Genomic DNA, 10,807 nt, shown 5'->3' with positions numbered 1-10,807 from the left:
GGGATTCTTAAAACTTTATGTTGCAGTGAGAAAGTAATGTCATGTTTTATGCATAAATTATATTTCCTTTTTTCCACTAGTTGCAACTGTACCAGCTTAAAACCACTTTGCTATAGCGCAATTCATGTAGGTAACATTATGTATTTTATTTAAAATGTTTTATGCTATAGCAAGTGATGTTGAACTTCTAAGTAATAATTAGCATATAGAACAGAAAACTTGTAAAAATTAACTTCATAACCAGTAAATTAGTTGTTTATAAAAGTTCCTCTGAACTACCAGAGAGCAGTAGATAGATACTTGCCGAAAACCATGAAATTAAAAATGATATTACAAAGAACAAACATAATTAAGTTTCTCCATTCTTATCTAAATAGAACACAAGATTCAGGTACGTACAGTTCCAGAGAGCACATCATGAGGGCAGCAGTTGAGAAGGTGACTCTTGCACACTCTATCATCACTGAATTTGATTCGCTGACGGGTCGTGTCACCTGCAATATAGAAATCAACACATCCCAGGTTAGAAATCTGGGGAAGCCAGACATATTCTGCAGGTTACATGCAAAGCGTTAACATTGCCCTGTCACATAGTGAAGGCCTATGGAAAATAGAACTTAAAACACTGTATGCTTCTTTGCCAAATAACACCAAAAACACAAATACAGGTTTTAATGCTCTATAATGCTATTTTAAAATCCTCTCACATTTCCCCTTCAAAAATGCAGCATGAAAAGTGCTTGAAACCAGAAAGACAGCATTAGCTTAAAAACACTTTGCTACAACAGCACTTGTTAAATGAGCTATATAACACTCTATTCAGATTTTGCGTGAAATAGTGATGTATTTGTATGCAACAATTAGCATATAAAAGCAGCCTCATAAACACAAGATGATACACATTGAGTCTTCACCGAATCCCACCTGATACTCATTTTATGATTTTGCTCTTGGATGCAATGCACCCTCTTACTTCTGATGGGAGTACCATAAAGAGTTGGCAGAAGAATGATTTAACATGTTTACAAACCTGAAAAAAAGTCAGTCAAACATATGGACATAACCTATATGCAAAATTGTTTTACAGATGTTTGCATATCTCCGTATAAGTCTTTTTTCTTTTTTTTTTTTCTACATGCTGTTTGTTGGGCTGGAAATATCTTAATTATATCTTCATCATGGCAGGTTGTAGTTCCTGCATCAGCAGAAATATCAACCCGCCCACACACTGAGGTCCAATTGCAAGTTTAAATAACCCCATCTTGGAGTAAGACCTAAAGTCTTCAGAACAAAGTAACCAGCTGGTATTTTGGGGATGGGGGAGGGAATATGTTTTCCTTCAAGTCATACTGTCACTATTTGAGATTTGGAAGAGAAACCACTGCTATGGCTCTCTTATTGTTAAGACACAGGCATGATAAAACTCCTTAATCTCTCTCAGGATGTATCTATTTATTCATTTTTTAAACGTAACAACTTGTTAAAATCTCTAAAAATTGAAAACCTACTGGTGAATTACTGAAGCAAGGAAGGCTGCTGGGGGGTGGGGGGGAAGACATAGAATAAGTTCAGACAGCAGCCTTTTCCATTTCATCAAATATTTTAAAGAGTGCAGATACATTTTGCAGTTATTACAGGGGTTTGATGGCTTCATGATCTGGAACACTGAGAATTTTGAATCTATTAAACAATTCAAGAAGCTAAATTCACTACCAAGGTAACTACAACAGAGGGGAATAAAACCCCCCTATCTTATTAGTCAAGCCTTTCTTACTGTTATATAATCAGATTTTTAAATATCAGTTCTATGCATAAGATGCTAATATATAACATTTTCAGGTAGGCCAAGTTTCATATTACTAAGCAAACAAAAGTTTCCAAAACCACCACATGCTTAATTTGCCTGTGGGATACAACAGTTAAGACCTGTAATCCACAGGCTAAAGACAGCTTCAAAGCAATTCAACAATAGGTTTTCTAGAGGGCAACCTTACTTGCCACTCAGTTATACTTACACTACTGAAAATTTAGAGCAATCCCTTTGTAATCACGCCTGCTACTGCAGTAAAGAGTTTTGAGTTTTACTTTTCCTTTTTTGCCTTTTAGGAGGTGGATCCATATTTTTTAAACACATAACTGCGTTTGTTCCACATTCATTAACACATCTGAAAAGTTATTGATAACTCACGGCTCGGCGAATGCGGGGCCTTTCTGACACTCCCTTGCAGATTGATGTAGGCAGGCAAAGATACATTGAACCTTTATAAATAAAACAAGGGGCCAGATTGTTCAGTTTGTATAGAATAATAGACTCTGCCAGCAAATTTAACACAGCATCTAGAAATACAAGTTGACTGTAAAGATTCTTCTATATAAAGACACATGAACAAAATCACGAAAAGCACTTTTAACAAGACAGCTGATGGCCTAATACCACTAACCTATCAGGAGTCAAGGAGTTATCAAGACCAGAAAATTGCTGAAAGGCTTATGGTTCCTTGGCTAACGTTGGCAAGTAGTATTTTCACAGATGTTTACCTCAACATCTAGACATAGCTTTTTTCATACCTCTACCACAACTGACGCTACAGCTGCAATACAGTCTTTTTTTCATCTAAGTGGCTAGCATGATAATCACAATTACCAAACAGAGAAGACAACACTGGAAAAAGAAAAAAAAAAAAAGTAGCAGAAACTAGTCAACGACAGCCTCAAGAACACGTTCCACGCTTACATTTTAAACCTTTATTCTTTCTGCACTGTGCCTTTGGTCTAGTATTTAAGAGACTTTCAGAAAGGCTCCCATACACAGAACATTCAGATATTTACCTTTGCCTTCCAATGAAAAGCAGTTTCATATATTTGCATTTATTTTTAATCTGCTGTTTCAGAAGGAAAGGTTTATCAAAAAATAAAAGGTGTCAAACACTATGTCCTAACAATGACTGAATTTTGTGTCCCTCTGGCAGCTCAATCCAGAGTTTTGACAGCCTCAGAAGAAAATGCTTTTATTTCTTCATGAATTTTGTGAGCTGCAATACCCCTAAATAGTGCAGACCTGTCAGCAAAGACAGAAGATGTATTCTGCTGCTGACCTACAGATGAACCATATTGAGCACGTGATGACTTGGAGTCTACACAGTTTGCTGGGGGTAAGAGCAGATTAAAATCTACAAATCCACTGTACACCTGACATTCAGCCTACAGCAGAAGACACTTCTGCAGATGCCCTCTAAGAATTAAACCAACACAAACAGATGCATTATTAAGCCAAGGAGTTGACAGTGGTATGTCAGATAACTGTACTTAGGTTGATACACTCTTTGAATGGTCAAACAATCAAGTGAAGGCTAGGAAATGCTTATGAGTATTTAAGAAAAGACTTTATATAGTCTGTAAGAAGAAAATAATACATCTAGGTACCAAGTAGCTGCAGTCATCTAAATTTTAAAAGCATCCTTAAACGTTTATAAAGGGGACACTGTCACTGATATTTCAGACCTTATTACAAGCTCTATTTTAATAGATAAATAATTAAATTAGCTCAAAATAGCAACTTATTTAACCCTGCCTCTGAAGAACAGCAGAGTATTCAACTACTTGATCTTTAGGACTCATGCTCATTAAAAAAATCAAAGTAATTTACCAGGGCATTACAGGAGTCAACATCTATTACTGTAAGCCATCTCTGTGTTTCCAATTAGATTTTCTCCATTAAAAAAAAAAAAACAAATACAGGATTGATAAAATTTATAGAGAGATACAGAAAAAAAATTAAATTTTCCTCAAGAAGCAGCAGCTTTAGTTTTACTTAAAGTACCTGGCCCAAACCACATTTCTGTAACAGATTACCTTCCAGATGAACAGAGAACTTCGAAACAGAATTGAAACCATTCAAACAAAAAAGCCAAACATAAGGAAATTTCTATGCTTGTACATCTCATATCCTTTATAAGCACAAGGAGATTGCACATTAGGGACACCAATATTAAAGACACGATGGCAATAACGTAAACTTTCTAAAGGAATTTTTCTAGTTTGTATTAAACATGCTGACTACAAAAGTAATATCAAGACCAATGCATACTGCTGATTAAGGAACATCCAGAGGTTAAGATCACAATGTGCACTTGGACTATACAATTTGCTTTGAACTCCAAAGTCTAACCTATTAACAAGGCTCCACAATGTCATTCCTGTTCAGTGCATTTTAATCACAAACCAGCAGAATGAACACTTAGATATCAACAATACCTAGCACTATGACACGCTTATAACAATGATTTACTTGATCCAGCATCTCTTACTGTTCTGATGTACCCTGATACACTACTAACAAGCCCAGTGCATTGATGAGAATTACCCTTTATAATGCAACTGTAACCTCCAATCGCAAACTAATGGTGCAATCCATGCAAAGACAACAATGTGCATTTTCATGCTGTTAACTTCCTGCGTTATGCTACAACAACCAGACTAGTTAGCTTTCTCCTCAAATTTTTGAAGCATGAGTCCCAACGCGTTGCCAAGGGACACTGAAAGCTTTACTCACAAAGAGTTACTAACTGGGAGGAATATCAGGTTAAAGACTGCATATCAAATTTCATCAGCAAAGCAAGCCCTGTGTAACAAGTATTCAACATCATTATTTAATTGAGGCTTATGCAGCCACAGAAGATCCTGTTCCTGCTACACACTTCATGGGCAGCTAATTCTGATCTTCTTGTCACTAACACTGAATGCATCTTTACCATAACACCTTTAGAGTAATACATTTCTAAGCACAATTACTTCTGGTTTACACTATGACTGAATTAAAACTTGTGAACGCAGAACAGAATGAAACCATTTTTAGCTAATGCATTACAAGTGGAACAAATATAGGAATGATTTTTTATGGAGGTATGAATATCTCCATTTGCTTCTTCATAAACGCCATTTCATACAGTGCCCAAAATCCTGAGTAGAGGAATTCCTCAAGTTCTTCACTTCCTCATTTTTAAGGGCTAGAGTACCAGAACTTTGTAACGAAGACAGCAAATACACAGAATTCACTAAACACAATCATTGCTCGTAAAAGCCTTCTGATCACTCCAGAATCACAAATAGAGAACCTTTTCATGAAGTTTATGGGTTGCTACTACCTTCAGATTTCTGAGCTGATATAAATTCAACATTTTGGGTAGGTTTTGCAGCAATACGTGTATACAAGACACTTTTTTCTGCTGATCCGTATTTGAAAGAAGAGCTCTCAGAGGAAGCCCTTGCCTCCCTAACTCGGTTCTCAGCCTGAAACTACCCAAAGAGCTAGCAGTCCTCCAGTAATGGACAACAAGGTAGTGACACCGACTTCAAAAATCACATACTACCTTCCACCTACAAGTGTAAAATAAAGTGGAAAACAAAATTTATGTACCCTTAAGTACACAGAGAACTCTTCAATAATCCCACATGGACACAAATAAATTAAAAAATCGGTTTACAAGTTCTAGATTACATCTCTGTTACCATATAAAGTGGGTCACAAAACACAGGACGATGTTGAAGTAAGCACAGGGGTGCCACTTCAACTCCTCCCAAACAAGGAGGACAGAAAAGTCACACATTAGTAATCACTACTCAGGATAACTGAAGCAGGTAGTGTAAAACAGAAAAATTAAGATGTCAACAGATGAAGAAAAGGGTATTTAAAGTTTCAATGCCATAATAACGTAACTTAGAACAAGAAAAGTGCTTTGCTAGTAACAGCTAAAGAACTGAGTTAAAGACTCCCAAATACAGCAGTTCAGCTCAAAAGGTTAGCAAGTGAAGCAAAAGAGGCTGACTGGCACTTCATACACAAGGATTCCGTATATCTAAATGCTCCAAAGATTTTTTTTGCTAGTCACATAGCGTAATATTTGTTAGGATGCTTGGGAGAACATTTTCATGACCCCATGTAAGTCTCAGAAGCATCCACAAATTTAGCTGTCTCTTAAGAAGAATGTAATTAACTTTGCTAGTTATTCATAATTCTAGACTATAACCTAATTTTGATGTAGTGGCTATTATTAAAAAAAAAACCAACAACCAAACAACCAAACAAAAAAAACCCCAAACCTCTATCACATTTCTTTGCATCAGTCAAGTGTTGGCAGTTTCAAGATGTGTTGTTCCACTGCCATTCTGATCTGCTCTGCATCTGCACTACTGTCACAAGTAATGACGCCGTTCCACCCTCTGCTTCTAACCCCCTCACGCTGACTCTAGCATTCATGCAGCAAGGCAGAGCAGGTAACTGACCTGGTAGAAAATGAAGCAGTTGAGCAAGATAAGCTGATTTAAGATAAAATGGGATCTTTACAACCAGACCTTTTAAAGAAAACTTGGCAATCTCTGTTCATTCCAGCTATATTCTGGAAAAAAAAAAAAAAGAAAAAAAATCCTGGGGTACTGTGCTCGTTTTGGCTGGGATAGTTAATTTTCTTCACAGTAGCTAGTATGAGGCTATGTTTTGGATTTGTGCGGAAAACGGTGTTGATCATTCATTACTGCTGAGCAGTACTTACAGAGTCAAGGCCTTTTCTGCTCCTCACACCAGCCCACCAGTGAGCAAGCCGGGAGGGCACAAGAGCTTGGGAGGGGACACAGCCAGGACAGCTGACCCCAACTGACCGAAGGGATATTCCATACCATATGATGTCATGCTCAGCATATAAAGCTGGGGAGAGAAGAAGGAAGGGTGGGACATTCCGAGTTATGGCATTTGTCTTCCCAAGTAACCGTTACGTATGATAGAGCTCTGGTTTCCTGGTGGTGGCTGAACACCTGCCTGCCGATGGGAAGCGGTGAATGAATTCCTTGTTTTGCTTTGCTTGCATGTGCAGCTTTTGCTCTACCTATTAAGCTGTCTTTATCTCAACCCACGAGTTTTCTCACTTTTACTCTTCCAATTCTCTCCCCCATCCCAAGGTGGGGGAGTGAGTGAGCAAGCAGCTGAGTTGTGCTTAGTTACTGGGCTGGGGTTAAACCACGACAGGTACTAATATCAATTGTTAACATTTTACTCTCATTTGTAAATGACTTGATTTATTTAAAACAGTTGTGATCCTATTTTCTCCAGAACAGGGATGGCAAAAACAGGGTTTACCTAGGCATGCTATTAAAAAAAAAAAGTTTAATAAATTTTACAGTTGAAAAATATTATTAAAAAAAATAAAATCACACTTTTCTATCAGCTTATTTCTAATACTTCTGAGTGACAAGTTCCCACAGCTCTGGTCATCAACAATAAATTCAACTTGAACTAATCTTCTGACTATTGACATAGCAGTTAAACTAAAGGACTTTTTATTATCTAACAGAAAGAAACCAAGATGAAGAAAACATTCATATGTAAGTACATAAGATTAGTACCTTGTCTTCAGCAATCCCTATTTATAAATGTTTGGGGAACTCATGGTATGTATTCAGTAGCTCATATTTAAGCCTCTCTATTTAAGTATGTCAGGTTATCAGTACTTGGAATGACACACTTGAGATTTTTTTCAACCTGCAGTCATGACTATATTAAATTAATCCAGCTTTTTACTGATATCAAAATCTAAGCTGCCTTTTTTTTTTTTTTAAATTTTGGCATGGTCCACATCCAATTCAGTTTTCTACTTCTTGTCAGAGAAGCATGTAAGAGAAGCTTAAGTTAGGTATATTTAAGGTATTTAAAAAAATCCACTTGGTTTGAAATAATGTGCTTTTCCACATGTGTAACAGGACCAAACCTGCCATTTACAGAATGATTTCACTGTGTTGACATTAACAATACAACTGCTTTTTAGATATCCCAGATGAATTCTAAGAACTGAGGCTCACTGGAAATACCTAAAGAGCATCTGCCAAGTCCCTTCTGCCTCACCTCTCTGTCAGGTGCTTGTCACACAAGCAAAACAAGCAGGCTACTGGGCCGGGCAGCTGGCAAGAGGCTGCCCAAGCATCACATCCTGGCAGGGACCAGGCAGCAGTTCATCACACGTTGAGCAATTCCGTGTGACTACAAGTGCATCTATCCCACTGCCAAAATTCAGACAAGGAGGAAACAGGTTGCCAAAGCAAATCACAAAGCTCTCAGTTCTCCCTGCCCGCAAGCACAGGGCCTTCTAGATAAGGACATAGCAAGGGGCAGGCCCAGAGCAGCCTACCTGGTTCTATACAGCCACATGTTGGGCAACTCTGTTTGAAACGGGAAGCCTTCTTACTAACACAGATTATGTTTCATAAATATCCCTACAGCAACATTACATCTCAGTGGCTATTTTCTGAATCAATTTGACCAATACACAACTGTGCTTTCTAGCTGTTCTCAGAGCTCAACAGCAAATCCATAACAACATTTCATAACTACCTCCTTCGAGCTTCATCGTTCTGGCCCCTGGGACACCAGTTATAATGAGTGTGCACAAGCTTCCACAAATTATAGCCTACAACTCACCTCCTAAAACCATGTTTGAGCATTGTGGAATTTTCAAGACCGTTTTCAGAGCATGTTCCTGATATCTATGAAGGATACTATAAGCTCTGAAAAGGTCATGTAGACTACATACTTAGGCAACAACACTGGCTTTGAATTTACCTCTGTGTTCATTCTATTCTCACTGAAGTGATCAAACGTTTGATCTCCACCTTTTCTAATGTAGGTTAGAATGCACAAGTTCAAAATTCTTGGCTCCTCAAAAAAATCTGAAACAACCCGACCACCAAAAAACCCTCAAAGTATGTAAAGTATAAAATTCTGTTAATCAGGAAATTAAAGAGTACTTTGGTAATTCTGAACACTATAAAACAAAAACATCACCCAAGAAAGATTATTTTTTTTAGTAACATTTTAAACTCTATTGTGTTGCCAGGCAGAGCAAAATCAAAAGCAATGGGGTTAAATGACAAAACAAGAGCTACAATCTACCAAGAAATGAAAAAGTTGCCACATTCTAATGGAAACTGTAATTTGCATATTACTAGAAACAGAATATTTATCAAAGGTGATAGGAACATAAAAACCCCAAACAACCCCAAAACCTACTACTCTCAAGGTTATCAGTATTTCAATGACCTTGAGCCTGGCCTTGAATTTTACAAGTCCCAGGCTCTGCAGAAAGGATGATTTTCAATCCCTGTGTGCACTTTGGCTAAAGTAATGCTCCACCGGATTCTTTATTTAAAAAAAAAAAATAATAGAATGGCGTTACACTGAGATCCTCAATCCCCCCTTAACCCAATAATGGAAGCCAGTTTTGCAAACACTCTTTTCTCCTTACCCTTCCCCATCCTGCCAATTTTAAATGCCTCCTCTCTAGCCAGTTAGTTTCTAAACAGTTCAGCGCATGCGGTTTGGGAATTACAGGGTGAGCAGGAGTGGGGAATACAATTATCAAGAACTGCTTTCTCACAAAACTAAAGGAAATCTAGTCTGGAATTGCGTTTCCTCATTTAGATCTTAGCCACTTAGCATCTTTAAGCAGCTGCCACAGGTACATCACTCTCTTCTCCCACCACCCAACAGAAAATACATACACAAATTGAAACAGCCCCCCCCTTTCTAAACCTTCTGTGTAGTCTTAGGTAGCTCTGAGACAGTGATCTAGGTACTGACACTGGGAAGACTGGAGTTTCATGAGCACAGTGTTACTTTGCCAAGCATTTAGACACACGCAGCCACAACAGGAAGTATTCAAAAATCTTCTGGGCTGAGACAAAAACACGCTAAGTCAGATCCTGCATGATGACTACTTGCTAACAAGCCTTGGTCTGGAAAGCAAACTCTGCAGAACAGTAGTTTTCCAATCAGATTATCACACCATTCATGACATACTGGTTGTGTGAAAACTAGTTACATTTATTTAGAATTCCAGATTATATTAAAAAAAGCTGTCAGAAAGATAACATTACCCTAGCACCAACAGATGACTGGCACATACAAGGTACATCCCAGTTCATACATCCAACTTGGTGCATAGGAAAACAGGTAACCATTAATTCAGCACGAAGTTTTAACAAACATGTAACACATCTGCAAGAGCAAGTACAACGTGCAGAACATTCAAAGAATCTCCAATTGCAGTCTACCCTCCTATGCAATATTCTCTTGTTTATAAACAAAATACTACACAGCATAAGGGCAACAGTGCTTTTCTAGCTGTCCCCAAGCTATCTGGATTTATGGGTAACTGCCAGTTCAAACTTTCACACTGATCGCCACGCACCCTGACAAAAATTCTGAGAAGCTTTACACAGAGGTAATCCTTCAGTTCACTATGTGACCACAAAGTGATCTGAAACCTGACTGTACATCTAGTACCTCTCTCCTGGGATTACTGCCTCTAGATGTTAAGCTTTTAGTTAGCTGCTTGGGGCTTGTTGGTTTTTGAAAGAGTTAGTCCCCTCAGGTTAACTACACCCTCTCTTTCAGAGAGCATCCGCCATACCCGCCTGCTGACTGAAATGATGGTTTGGGTCAGACTTTAGACAAAACTATAAGAACAACAACAAAAAAAATATCCCCGCTCTACTCTAGCAGTTGTTGGTCTGGGAGGTTTTAGTTAGCTGCTTGGGGCTTGTTGGTTTTTGAAAGAGTTAGTCCCCTCAGGTTAACTACACCCTCTCTTTCAGAGAGCATCCGCCATACCCGCCTGCTGACTGAAATGATGGTTTGGGTCAGACTTTAGACAAAACTATAAGAACAACAACAAAAAAAATATCCCCGCTCTACTCTAGCAGTTGTTGGTCTGGGAGGGATTTTTTTTATTTGTTCCCCCCCCCATGATCTGAATCTGACAAA

General features: G+C 38.1%; 1 protein-coding gene across 1 annotated transcript in view; it reads right to left on the bottom strand.

Moving 5' to 3' along the window:
- LOC104295470 (putative RNA-binding protein Luc7-like 2) overlaps positions 1–10,807 on the bottom strand; it is a 42,815-nt gene that overhangs the window by 28,216 nt on the left and 3,792 nt on the right. The window contains exon 2 of the mRNA XM_009895227.1: positions 400–494. The gene's annotated coding sequence lies outside the window, so the exon portion shown is untranslated. The remainder of the gene's footprint in view (positions 1–399; positions 495–10,807) is intronic.

The sequence above is a fragment of the Charadrius vociferus genome, unplaced genomic scaffold, assembly GCF_000708025.1.
Source record: "Charadrius vociferus isolate BGI_N301 unplaced genomic scaffold, ASM70802v2 scaffold251, whole genome shotgun sequence".
Lineage (NCBI taxonomy): Eukaryota > Metazoa > Chordata > Aves > Charadriiformes > Charadriidae > Charadrius > Charadrius vociferus.
The sequence above is the reverse complement of the archived record's forward strand: the minus strand, read 5'-3'. Positions and strand labels throughout refer to the sequence as shown.